The 13,700-nt window shown below is 44.2% G+C and overlaps 1 long non-coding RNA gene across 1 annotated transcript in view; it reads right to left on the bottom strand.

Annotated features, from left to right (window-relative positions):
- Positions 1-5,241: 5,241 nt before the first annotated feature.
- LOC123585664 overlaps positions 5,242-13,700 on the bottom strand; it is an 83,868-nt gene continuing 75,409 nt past the window's right edge. The window contains exon 3 of the long non-coding RNA XR_006706358.1: positions 5,242-5,269. This is a non-coding gene — a long non-coding RNA (uncharacterized LOC123585664). The remainder of the gene's footprint in view (positions 5,270-13,700) is intronic.

The following is a 13,700-nucleotide window of genomic DNA, read 5'->3' as shown; positions in this document are numbered from 1 at the left end:
AATCTTTTAGAGTCATTATGTCAACATGCGTTGGGCATTACGTCAACATTTGTTAGTCAAGGGCTTATCTCGTCATTCCTGAAAAATATACATTCATGCGGTGCTTTAAAGTTTGTAAAAAGTTTTTTATTGCTGTCAACTCACTTGATCTTTCACAAATACCTCTACCCTGTAAGGCATCATATGGCTATTTTACTGGTGAGGTTACTGGAACTCAGGAAAGATTAAATTTCGCTTAAAACAACGTTAACTGGTAAAAGATAGAGCTCATAAGTGAACTCAGCTCTCCCAAGCCAAACTCCTACGTTCAAATCTTTGGCTTTTTTGGCCACACCACAGCTATTCTAACACTCCTGTTTGATAAAACTTGGTAGTTTACAATCTCATTTCATAAACCATCTCATTTCATCCTCTGTAGTTGACAAGGCTGGTAAAATTCCTTCCCTGAAGAACTTATATAGTCTCTTTAAGAAAATGGTATACAGGTGCGCCCAAGTGGCTCAATCGGTTGAGCGTCTGACTTCGGCTCAGGTCACGATCTCACGGATCATGGTTCAAGCTCCGGGTCGGACTCTATGCTGACATCTCAGAGCCTGGAGCCTGCTTCGGATTTTGTGTCTCCTTCTCTCTCTGCCCCTCCCCTGCTCATGCTCTGTCTCTCAAAAATAAACAAACATTTAAAAAAATTTTTTTAAAAAGAAAAGAAAATGATATAACGCAAAACTGAAGAATTTTTAGAGGGTAATACAGAGACATGGAAATTAGTTATGGAAATGTATACAGATGCCAAGGAGATTATGAATTGTATTTGGGTGGGTGCTAACAGGATTTGGAGGAAGAGGAAGAAATCAGGTTCACAGGGCCAGAAACAAGAAGGATCTGAGCCTTCCATTCAGAGGCAATGAGCTATGTATGCAAAGATGTGCATGTCATGTGTGGACAACATGACAAGCAAATTAGCTTGACAAAAATAAGGGGCTCCATCAAGAAATCATGAAAGCTGAGGATGCTAAGATGTGGAGTACCCCTAGGTGTTCGAAGACGTTAGATGTCAAGGAGAACTTGGGTTTTATTTGACAGATATTGAGAAGCTGGCACAAGCTCATGCAAATAAAATATTCGAGATGAAAATAAATCTTGATGACTCTTCTGGCAGCTTTGTGTAGAATGAATTGCGGCAGGGGAAACTGACCGAAGGCCAGGGCAGTAATCCTGATGCAAGGTGACACAGCCAGAGACTGCAGTGGTGACTGAGGAAACGGGAAGGAAGGTGGACCTTGCAGAGAAAGGCTCATGGAGAATGATGGATTAGAGGAGCGGGGAAGGAGAGGGAAGAGTGAGAAACCACTACAGGGTTTCCAGCCTGCTGAGCTGGGCTGATAGGTGCAATAAACACGTTATTTCTGCAGGGAAGCCTTTCAGCTGAGGCCAAGAGCAGACAAGTGAGGATAAAGAAGGGATGAACTAAGTTTGTGAAATGCAAGTCTAAGATAATGCAAGGATATTTAGCTGAAGGCCTGTAAGCAAACCGAGAAACCAGTCTGGCAAGAGGGTGAGAAGTCAGGATGTATGTTGTGTCATTTTTGCTAAATGCACCCAGGCTGCCTACCCACACAGCCTCAAGTGCCCTTTTCTTGGCAATTCGCTGTTGAGAAGAGTTCACTTTTATAGGTTGGAAAATTTCCTTGTGAACTTTCTCTATGGTATCATAAGAAAAGGAAAAGGAGCAATCCCTACCAAAATAACACCAGCATTCTTCACAGAGCTGGAACAAACAATCCTAAAATTTGTATGGAACGAGAAAAGACCCAAATAGCCAGAGCAATCTTGAAAAAGAAAACCAAAGCTATAGGCATCACAATCCCAGACTTCAAACTGTATTACAAAGCTGTAATCATCAAGACAGTACGGTACTGGCACAAAAACAGACACCAGATCAATGGAACAGAATAGAGAACCCAGAAATGGACCCACAAGCATATGGCCAACTAATCTTTGACAAAGCAGGAAAGAATATCCAATGGAATGAAGACAGTCGTTTCAGCAAATGGTGCTGGGAAAACTTGAACAGCGACATGCAGAAGAATGAACATGGACCACTTTCTTACACCATACACAAAAATAACTCAAAATGGATGAAAGACCTAAATGTACGACAGGAAGCCATCAAAATCCTAGAGGAGAAAACAGACAAAACCTCTTTGACCTCGGCCACAGCAACTTCTTACTTAACATGTCTCCAGAGGCAAGTGAAACAAAAGCAAAAATGAACAAGCTACTGGGACCTCATCAAAATAAAAAGCTTCTGCACAGCGAAGGAAACAATCAGCAAAACTAAAAGGCAACCGATAGAATGGGAGAAGATATTTGCAAGTGACATATCAGATAAAGGATTAGTATCCAAAATCTACAAAGAACTGATCAAACTCAACATCCAAAAAACAACTACTCCAGTGAAGAAATGGGCAAAAGTCATGAATAGACACTTCTCCAAAGAAGACATCCAAATGGCCAACCGACACATGAAAAAATGCTCAACGTCACTCACCATCAGGGAAATACAAATCAAAACCACAATGAGATACCACTTTATACCTGTCAGAATGGCTAACATTAACAACTCAGGCAACAACAGATGTTGGCGAGGATGCAGAGACAGAAGATCTCTTTTGCACTGCTGGTGGCAATGCAAGCTGGTGCAGCTATTCTGGAAAACTGTATGGCGCTTCCTCAAAAAATTAAAAATAGAACTACCCTACGACCCAGGAGTTGCACTAGTAGGTGTTTATCCAAGGGATAAGGGTGTGCTGTTTTGAAGGGGCACATGCATCTCAATGTTAATAGCAGCACTATCAACAATAGCCAAAGTATGGAAAGAGCCCAAATGTCCATTGATGGGTGAATGGAGAAAGAAGGTGTGGTATATATATACAATGGAGTATTACTCGGCAATCAAAAAGAATGAAATTTTGCCATTTACAACTACATGGATGGAACTAGAGGGTATTATGCTAAGTGAAACTAGTCAGTCAGAGAAAGGCAAATATCATAGGACTTCATTCATATGAGGACTTTAAGATACAAAACAGATGAACATAAGGGAAGGGAAGCAAAAATAATATAAAAATAGGGAGGGGGACAAAACATAACAGACTCTTAATTATAGAGAACAAACAGAGGGTTACTGGAGGGGTTGTGGGAGGGGGGATGGGCTAAATGGGGAAGGGGCATTAAGGAATCTACTCCTGAAATCATTGTTGTACTATATGCTAACTAACTTGGTGGTAAATTAAAAAATAAATTAAAATAAATTAAAAAAATTTTTTAAATAAAATCTTTTTTTTAAATGAAAAAAAAAAAAAACAAAAAGGAAAAGGAAAGGATTTTAAAAATGCAGTAAGACTTTTTACCCTGAAATGATTATTTAGAAGTTACTTTGGGGGTGCCTGGGTGGCTCAGTCGGTTAAGCATCCGACTTTGGCTCATGTCATGATCTCATGGATCATGGGTTCAAGCTTCTGGTTGGGCTCTATGCTGACAGCCCAGAGACTGGAGCCTGTTTCCGATTCTATGTCTCCCTCTCTCTCTGCCCCTCCCCTGCTCATGCTCTGTCTCTCTCTGTCTCTGACAAATGAATAAACATTTAAAAATGTATATATATGTTAAAAGTTACTTTGGTTTTTTAAGTTTAATATTTGTTACCTTCAAATTAAAAATTTGTGGTGAAGCTTTTACATTAAATATATCTATTTTATTATTCAATTTATAAATCTAGTAAATTGATGTCCGCTTCACTTGGCTAATCGTTTTAAACTGCGTTCATTAATTTAATAATTTGAATAGTTTTTCAAACACATCAATTTTCTGACTAACAAACTCTCGCAAATTCTTAAGTCATTCCCATAAAACTGATAAACACATATGGTGTTTTCTTAAAAATTCCAATACAGTGTATACGCTTTTAAAAGATTTTTAACTTAAAATCAAAAGCCTTAATAATTAGTTACACACTTTATTATTTTTATTTTTTTATTTTCAACTTTTTTTAATGTTTATTATTTATTTATTTATTTATTTATTTATTTTTTATTAAATTTTTTTTTTTTTCCAACGTTTATTTATTTTTGGGACAGAGAGAGACAGAGCATGAACGGGGGAGGGGCAGAGAGAGAGGGAGACACAGAATCGGAAACAGGCTCCAGGCTCTGAGCCACCAGCCCAGAGCCCGACGCGGGGCTCGAACTCACGGACCGCGAGATCGTGACCTGGCTGAAGTCGGACGCTTAACCGACTGCGCCACCCAGGCGCCCCATAATGTTTATTTTTTAGAGTGAGAGAAAGACCGACCGAGTACGAGTGGGGGAGGGGCAGAGAGAGGGAGACAGAATCCGAAGCAGGCTCCAGGCTCTGAGCTGTCAGCACACAGCCTGATGCGGGGCTCAAACTCACACACTGTGCGATCATGCCCTGAGCCGAAGTCGGACCCTTAACCGACTGAGCCACCCAGGCGTCCCTATTTATTTATTTTGAGAGAGAGAGACAGAGAGAGACAGAGAGAGAAAATGCATACACAAGTGGGGGGAGGGGCAGAGAGGGAGAGAATAGCACAGCTGAAATCAAGAGTTGGACACTTAACCTACTGAGCTACCCAGGTGCCCCAGTCAGTTATACACTTTAAATCAGCATTGCAAAGTTCATTTTCAGATACTTTATTAAAATTAAAATATTTCTATTAAATATGAGTATTTAAAACCTTAAACATTAGAGGCATTTAAAATACCAACTAGGTAGATTCTTTACTATAAAAATATAACACCATGAGGTGTGATTTCCTTCACCGTAGCTCTCTTTAATTCTAAATCTTCCCACGACTGAGGGATGCATATTTACTAAGACAACAATTATGTCAGCTGAAGCAAATTTAGGAACACCTTCCCAAGAAATGGCTGGGTTTACCTTCTTAGCTAGGAGGTTTCTGCATGATTAGAGTGTCTCTTGGCCTCTGGGTCTTCAATTCTTGCCTTCTCTCTAGTGGTTCTCTCTCTCTTGCTTCTCTCTAAAGGCAGGGTTCAGCTTTCCCTCTAGAAGGGATTCCAGTTCTGTACTTTCTTCTTGTCACCTGCTTAAAAGCTGGTGCCTTCCCTCTCTCAGGATCCCACTGTACTCAGGGAGCCTCTGGAGGCCTAAACTGCTGCCTACATAGGCCTGGACCAGGTCGAGTCTCCTTGATAACCCACTGTAGTCTGAACCTCTTTGATCCTTCATCACCCTGCAGTGGGAAGAAAAAATACACAGCTAAGATTAAGAGCAGTCAACAGAATTCCCTTTAGGAGAAAAAACTGCCTCAAGCTAAAGAACTTGACTTAGCACAACACCTTCTCAGGCCTTTTGATCGTCAAAAGGTAGTCCTAAGGGGATAAGTTATGAGTGAGTCAAAGGGCTTGGCATGACGAAGAATAAACTTTGAGTTCCAGACAGCAGAATGAGAGAGAAGAGGAGAAAAATTAGGGCAAATGAGGAGACCGAGGAGCTGAGCTCAAGGGTGTAAGGACAAGGTGGGTTGATGGACCCTGCCAGGAGGGGCCTATGAAAATTCCCTGTTGATGGGAATGGTGCCTGGATCATTGGGACAGGGAGACGTGATGTTCTTGGGGAACAGTTGGTGTTCCCTTCTCTGTCAGGACCGTAGTGCCGTCCTAGGAAAATTAACCTGACAGTGCTGAGGTGTGGTTGGATCAGAGCTAAGAGAGACTGGACGTAGAGAAGAGTTGGGGGTCAATCACAACTGTCTAGGAATTGAGACTTTAAATACTAGTGAGGTGTTGACTGGTAAAGGAGCGGAAGCCCCAGATGGAAGAGAGAGTATCAATAGGAGTGGGAGCCAAATTGAGAGAGGCCAGTGAGACCATTCACAGAAGGAACGAAGCCAGACAATTGGGGGTGGGCTGGGCAGGAAAGAATGAAGAGGGTAGAGGGCAGGGGGTAGCCATGTTGAGTATGAGGCGTTGGACCCTTCTGGCGAGTTCTATGGCTGGAGGCAATGGCACAGCAGTGGTGTCTGAAACAGTGTAAATGCTTCCGAGGGATTGAACTTAGGGAGGAAAGAACAGACTGTGCATCACAGGACTTCAAGAGCTCTGCCCATTTGAATTAGGGAGATGCGGGCGGGAGAAGGAACCCCTGAGGAAAATGGAAAGAAACGGCATGAAAGAGAGGAGATCTCGGAGAGGGCCAAATCGTAGAGACCTGAGAATAAATGCAATTAGCCCAACACATCTAATTCAGTTTAGTTGGTCAGCCACGCGTGACACGTCTTCAGCGTGCCAGACCCACAGAAGACAGACAGCAGGAAAACAAGATGGCTGAGGCTGTCCCAGGTAAAGCTACTTCCTGATGCAGGGGGCATCTGCTGGGAAACAGGCCGCCTGGGTATGGGTTGGAAGAGGGAGGTGGGGCCTCGGTGGGAGGGCCACAGGACAGCAGTTCTCAAATTTTATGGCACATCACGCTCACTCTGAGGGCTTGTTAAAACACAGATTCCTGGGCCACACCCCTAGAGTCTGATTCCGCAGGTCAGGGTGGGGCCTGAGAATCTGCATTTCTGAGAAGCTCCGGGTGACGCCCCGATGCTGCTGGTTCCCGGACTGCAAGGAGAACCACTGCCCTAGGCTGCTGGTGGTGTGGGGCTGGAGGGATAAGAGTGCAGAGAAACCTGTGTTCCTTCCTGCTCTAGGGGTCTCCAGGTCTGACCACCGGGGTTCTGCCACGTGCCCTCTAGTCTTCTCCCCACAACGTGAACCACTGCAGTCACAGCTTCTAACTCCAAAACCCTGTCTGAAAGCCTGCTGCTTCTGAACATTGTGCTGGAAGGGAGGTGGAGGAGGGGATCCACTCGAAACCTCTCCCCAGTCCCCCCAGCCCCTGCTTCTCCCCATGACAGATACAAGTTTCCCGTCTCTATTTGGCTGCTACAGAGAGGCCTCCCTCAAGTACCTGGAAATAAGGTCGGGTTCTTAAAGTCTGAAATCCACACTTAGAGGATCAACGCAAAAGCTGAAAGGATGGCCTTTGCCAACAGGTCTCATCAGTAACTTCATTAAAAGATTAATGAGAAGGAGCACCCAGGCCAGGAGGTAGAGGGGTTTGGTCAGCCAGGGAAGTCGAAAGGGAATTACAGAGGCTAGCTTGGGCAGTGACTACCCGGGCTTTGGCCGGGGGAGAAGGAACACTGGTGAACAGATTTCTAATATGGTGCCATTGGCAAGCCCATTCCTGATGGGGGGATGAGGGCATCACATTTCTTTAGCCTGATTCCATGAGTTGCTTGATTTATCTAGCTGCCCTTGTTCTGATTCTCATTCACCTCCAGGGGTAGGTTGCTTTCCAAGAACACACTGGTCTCTCACACTCCAAGAAAACAGTCCTTAGGAAAGTTCTAGTAATTATTGTAATTAATCTGTTGATATTTTGACTTTGTACATTTTTCAGGAAGTTAGTTGATTTGAGTTAGCCGCTAAGACGTGGCTCTGTTCTCAACATGCTGATGAAATCAGGTTTCGGGATCTGGCAGGTTGAGTACTCCTAGCAGAGCCCAGACTGGTACATTCACCAAGAGAACATCTCAGGAGACTACCAGTCTTCCCCATTATTCCGCAGGACACATGGTGACAGGCTATGATGATACGGAGCCACAGCCCGCCCTGAGGGTTCAAAGAAGGGTCCTTTGAACTCAGATATGACATCTGAGTTATATCTTGAAAGACTGAGCAAGGGTTTGCAGATAAACAGGGATGGGCAGAGCGTTCTCAGCATAATCCAGGGCACAGAGAACAGAACTAGCATGGTGAGTTGTAGGAATAACAAATTTAAGTTGAAGGATGACTGGAGAAAGGGGGGTTAAATCAAGGAGCCTCTTGAATCTCATGGGAAAATGGAATCATTTGAGGATTTTTAAAAAATTTTTAATGTTTGTTTTTGAGAGAGAGCCGGGGGTTGGGGGGGGGGTTTGCAGAGAGAGGGAGACACAGAATCTGAAACAGGCTCCAGGCTCTGAGCTGTCAGCACAGAGCCCTACTGGGGCTTGAACCCACGAACCTTGAGATCATGAGCTGAGCCAAAGTCGGATGCTTAACCGACTGAGCCCCCCAGGCACCCCATTTGAATTTTTTTTAAGTTTATTTATTTATTTAGAGAGAGAGAGGGAGAGAGAGAGGGGAGAGAGAGAGAGAGAAAGAGAGCATGCAAGCAGGGGAGGGGCAGAGAGAGAGAGAGGGAGAGAGAGAATCCCAAGCAAGCTCCGCACTGCCAGCACAGAGCCCGATGCAGGGCCCGAACCCACAAACCGTGAGATCATAACCTGAGCTGAAATCAAGAGTTGGACACTCAACTGACTGAGCCACCCAGGCACCCCTTGAGTTTTTTAAGCAAGAGAATGGCAGGGCAAATTTGTTTTTACCACTCCAGCTCTAGGGTACAGTATGATTTTAAGGAGCAGCTAGTCCGGAGGCAGTTAGGAGGTTATGGTCTAAAGGAAAAGGTAGTTGTGAATTATTATAATCCAAAAAAACATTTCAGAAGCAGATACCAGCAGGATTTAATATCTGGACACAAAATGTCAAAAGGAAGCATAAGGAAGTTAGAAGGCTAGGAGGACACCCGGGTCCCAGTTTGTGTATCCAAGTAGATGGCAGTGCCATGAACTCGTATATGGAACAGAGGGGAGGGCATCCCAGGGTTTGTTTTGTAGGATCTGAGGGGTGTGGGATTAAGTAGGGTGAAAACAATGCCAGTTTTGAAAATGCCAATCTGGAGGTATGTGTGAGATCTCTAAGTGGAGATGTTCAGCATTCAGTTTTACATAGTTTCTGGGTTCTCAAGAGGGGAAGCCAGGGCCAGACTTAAGATTCGTAAGTTCTCCACATAGACGTGGTGGGTAAGGTCTGAGACTGGATGAGGTTGCCCAGGCAACCAAGGACCATGGTCCAAGGAAAAATTTCCAGGCAGCAACTTTTAGTGGATAGGCAGAGGAAGAGCCCAGGAAGAGGAACAAAGGTCCTGATACCAGAGAAGGAGAAGCAGAATCGAAGAGTTTCAGGAGCCGAGAGAATAGTTTCGAGGAGAGGACGATCTCCCACGAGACATCCAGGAAATAAGGACTTTAAAGTGTCCATTGGATTCGGCACAAAGGGAGTCTTCAGTAACCCTGGGGATGATGGTCCACAGGGTGTGGCGGGAGTGAATAAATGGGGAAGAGGTGAGGACAGTGTGGACCATTCTTTCACATGGCTTGCTGAGCTTCTCCATCGAGATGCTGGTGTAGACCACAGGCATTTGAACTCGGTTAAGATGGTCTGTATGATTCTTCGGAAAGAAGGCTGCTTTTCCACCTGGAATCTCCCTGGGCTCTTAAAAGCAGGGAAGAAGGAAGACGACGTGGGCCTCTTTCCTCCCTTTCCTGCTCCAGGCCACAAGTGGGATCCAAAGGCTTCCCCATTTACCACCAACATGGAGAGAAAAGGGAGGTTTACTTAGCCTATAGCTTTGAGCGGATTCTGAAAGTCTATTCCCGGCCTGCAGGGTACGACCTCTTACCCAGGCTCCTCTTCAAGTCTGTCTGTTAGAAGAGAAGGTAAATGAGCGGGAGGTGGTAGAGAACACCAGATTCACTGATGGACCTTTTGTTTTTAGTGTGAAAGGTGTGAACAAGCCCGACAGCAAAGAGCCAGTGGACTAGAGAGACTCAAGACACAGGAGAGAAAAGGTTAATGATGGAAGTAGGTCCTGGAGGAGCTAGGAGGGGATGGGCGACGGGATGGCTCACAGAGGAGCTGGCCGCAAACAGGAAGAGAGACTCCTTCTTGGAGAAACCAGCCATTGCTTATGTTACATAGAGTCAGGTGGACCCAGGCACGTGAGATACCCTTGGAGGAGGCCATCTGAATTTTGCATGGACCCTCAGTTCCTTCACAAACTGGGGAATGCCTACCGGGGGAGAGCGGTTCATGCATATCGTTACATTTAATCATTACAACAACTCTTAGAGGTAGATACTGTTTTGATTTTACACGGGAGGAAGAAGCTTCCGGGGAGTTCAGCAACATGGCCGAGGGCACAGAGTATACAAGTCGACCTGGGCTTTGAATCCAGGCCTGTTGAACACATGCTCTTTAGAGGACCCTACGTTACCCTCACTGTGCCTGAGGACAAAGGAGGAGTTTGTGCCTGTTGCAGAAAGCCCATGTGGGTCATATACCAGGGGACGGATAACACCCCTGGGGTGATTTCAGAGACTAGAAGATTCACTGCCCCCTAATATCACCCCCGAGATCTGTAGAAATCCAGAAGAGATGGTAGAGGGCAGCGAATGGAGTCTAGAGAATACAATCTAGTTCTAGATTTTAGTTTGTCGAGAAATCTGTCCAATGGCAGCACACAGCACGGGCTCGCTTAGGGCCTCAAAGGTTCGGGCAAGAGCCTGGTTAGAATTTGAATTAAACATCAGCAAACCGTCTCCAGGTTTTGTATCTTATACTCATTACAGAGAGTCTTTGTGATAGTGGAACATGTGGGGAAGGGAGAGAAAATATTTGCAGTCCTGGAGATCCTTAACTAGGAACCATAACTAAATCTCATGAATTAAACGATCATCTCTCAAACTGGTAACAGTGGCCGCACGTAGGAAAAAGGTAGGAGATCATCCAGGGGATCCTGGTCTATGTACATATATTATTGAATCTAATACATTTAAAATCGTATGTCTGCACGAGGGCACGGACTTAGCTATTAAATGCAAAGTCCTCAGGTAATACTACCCAAAGGCAGGACTTTCCCCTGCCATAGTTCTCCTTACACACAGTTTCTAGAAGAGCAGTCAGATATCACCCCGGGCCCCATGCTCTACAGCCCAGACTACACCAACCTCAGCACTGCCTCTACGGAGCAGCAGGGGAAAAGTGGTGCAAGGAAGAAATCTGAAGTTTTCTTTTGGAACCATGAGCATTCCAGAGCTGAACCGTGGAAGGGGAAGCAGGCTTATGGACTTCTATGGTCCTTATATAGACTTGCTCCTGAAGTTAGACCAGCGATCAAGAGATTGAAGGGTTGATGATGGAAATGGAGGTATCCAGCAATAAGAAAAAAGAGAGAGTAAGGATACTCCGGGGAAAGGTTTCAAAGAGAGTGGACATTTTGGAAACGATGGCTGAAAGGGTAGGTTGGGACCAGTTTGTGGGAATTGTATACCTCCCCGTATGTTCTATCTTTTCCATGAAGCCCCTCAGAATTGGCCAGAAGAAAGAATTTTGCTTTCCTTTGCCTTGATGAGTATAGACTTGGAATTCCATTAGCCACCCCACCTCTAATTTATTCTAAACTATCGGCACCTCCTGTGTGGGAGGCTCTGTTCTTCTTGAGGAGAAGGAAGCAGCATTGGAAGGTCTGTGGGATGAGCATTCTAAGGGAGAGGGAACCACAAAGGCAAGCTCTTCCTAAGCTGAGAAACAGCAAGAAAGACAATGGCTGGAGTGAAATGAGCAAGGGGAAGAGGTTGGAGAGATGGCTCTAGCTAGGGTGAAGAGTCTGGATTTTACTCTAAGGGCAATGGGGAGCCATTGAAGGTTCTAGGCAGAAGATAGACATGACCCTATTTAGGGGTCAATAGCTCTCTTTGGCTACAATGTGGAGAAGAGATTGTAGAGGGCAGAGAATGGAATCAGAGATATCAGGAGGTTACTTACCACAGTATAAGTCAGGTGCTGGGCAAGAGGCGAAAGGGGAGAAATGGTGAGATTCTGGAAACAGAGTTAACACAGTTTGCTGATAAGGAAAGTGCAGGTTGTAAAAGGGGAAGGAATCAGGGATCATTTTGAGGTTTAGAACTGGGCAATGTGGACTTTTCTTTATTTGCTTCTGCTATTATATACTTTAAGAAAACTTAAAATCTGGGGTGTCTGGGTGGCTCAGTCGGTTAAGCATCCAACTTCGGCTCAGGTCATGATCTCACAGTTCGTGGTTCAAGCCCTGCATCGGGCTCTGTGCTGACAGCTCAGAGTCTGGAGCCTGTTTCAGATTCTGTGTCTCCCTCTCTCTCTGCCCCTCCCCTGTCATGCTCTGTGTCTCTCTCTCTCAAAACTAAATAAACATTAAAAAAAAATTTTTTTTAAGAAAACTTAAAATTTTAAATTACAAATGCAGTATGTATTCATGTTGAACATCATGAACATACACAAAGTAAAATTAAGGGACACCTGAGTGGCTCAGTCGGTTAAGTGTCCAACTCTTGATTTCAGTTCAGGTCATGATTTTACCATTCATGAGATCGAGCCCCATGTCAGGCTCTGTGGTGACAGCACAGAGCCTACTTGGAATTCTCTCTCCCTCTCTCTCTGCTCCTCCCCCACCCCCCAAACAAATAAGTAAACATTTAAAATTTTTTTAATTAATTTTTTTTACATTTTATTTTATTTTCTTAATTTTATTTTTTTTTTAATTTACATCCAAGTTAGTTAGCACATAGTGCAACAATGATTTCAGGAGGAGATTCCTTAGTGCCCCTTCCCCATTTAGCCCTTCCCCGCTCCCCAACCCCCTCCAGTAACCCTGTTTGTTCTCCATATTTCAAAGTCTCTTATGCTTTGTCCCCCTCCCTGTTTTTATATTATTTTTGCTTCCCTTCCCTTGTGTTCATCTGTTCTGTGTCTTAAAGTCCTCACATGAGTGAAGTCATAGGATATTTGTCTTTCTCTCACTGACTAATTTCACTTAGCATAATACCCTCCAGTTCCATCCACGTGGATGCAAGTGGCAAACATTTTTTAAAAGTAAAATTAAGAAATATCAGATATTCATGACTCCATAATTCACAATTACTATTAATCTTTTGGTTTGTTCATTTATTTCTAAACTTAAACAAATTATTCTTAAAGTTACTTATTTTTGAGAGAGAGAGAGAGAGAGAGAGAGAGAGAGAGAATCCCAGTCTTCCTGCTGTCAGTGTAGAGAGCCCAAGGTGGGGCTTGAACTCATGAACTGTGAGATCATGACCTGAGCCAAAATGAAGAGTTGGATGCTTAACCAGCTGAGCCACTCAGGTGCCCCTAAATTTTTTTCTGAGGAAAACATTTTCCCATGGAATAAAATAATACATGTTAGGAAAAATACAGAAAAAGTAAACATGAAAATTAAAATCACCCACGTATAACCAGAATTAATACTTCTGTGAATGATACATACATACATAGTCCACTTACTTTGAACATTCTTAATACATGGCTTGCTTTGTATTTTGGTTTCTTACAATTTTTCTTTGCCACGAACTCAACCTCATTATTGCCGAAATCATTTCTACAATATTATTTTATTGGTGTGTAGGCATTCATTCTCGATCTACATCAAACTGTCACACTAGCCACCCCTTGCTAAAGGTCCCCAGGTTGCTGGCTTTTAGGAACTTGGCCTCCACGTTAACTTTCTTCCCCTCCCGTCCCTACTTAGAAATAACTGGCTGGAATCCCACACTTGCCCAGAGAAACCTAAGGATTACACAGAACCTTCTCATCCCAGCCCCCTTGTGCCACCACCCTGCCTGCCATCACGACCACCGACCCACCCCTACCAAAAAGCAGGGCGAGCCTGGGAGAGCTCTTGGCTCCCATCATCATCTGCAACACAAAAGGAAAACATACCCGAATGGGTTTCAGATG

This window comes from Leopardus geoffroyi, chromosome C3 (genome assembly GCF_018350155.1).
Source record: "Leopardus geoffroyi isolate Oge1 chromosome C3, O.geoffroyi_Oge1_pat1.0, whole genome shotgun sequence".
Classification (NCBI taxonomy): domain Eukaryota; kingdom Metazoa; phylum Chordata; class Mammalia; order Carnivora; family Felidae; genus Leopardus; species Leopardus geoffroyi.
The sequence above is the reverse complement of the archived record's forward strand: the minus strand, read 5'-3'. Positions and strand labels throughout refer to the sequence as shown.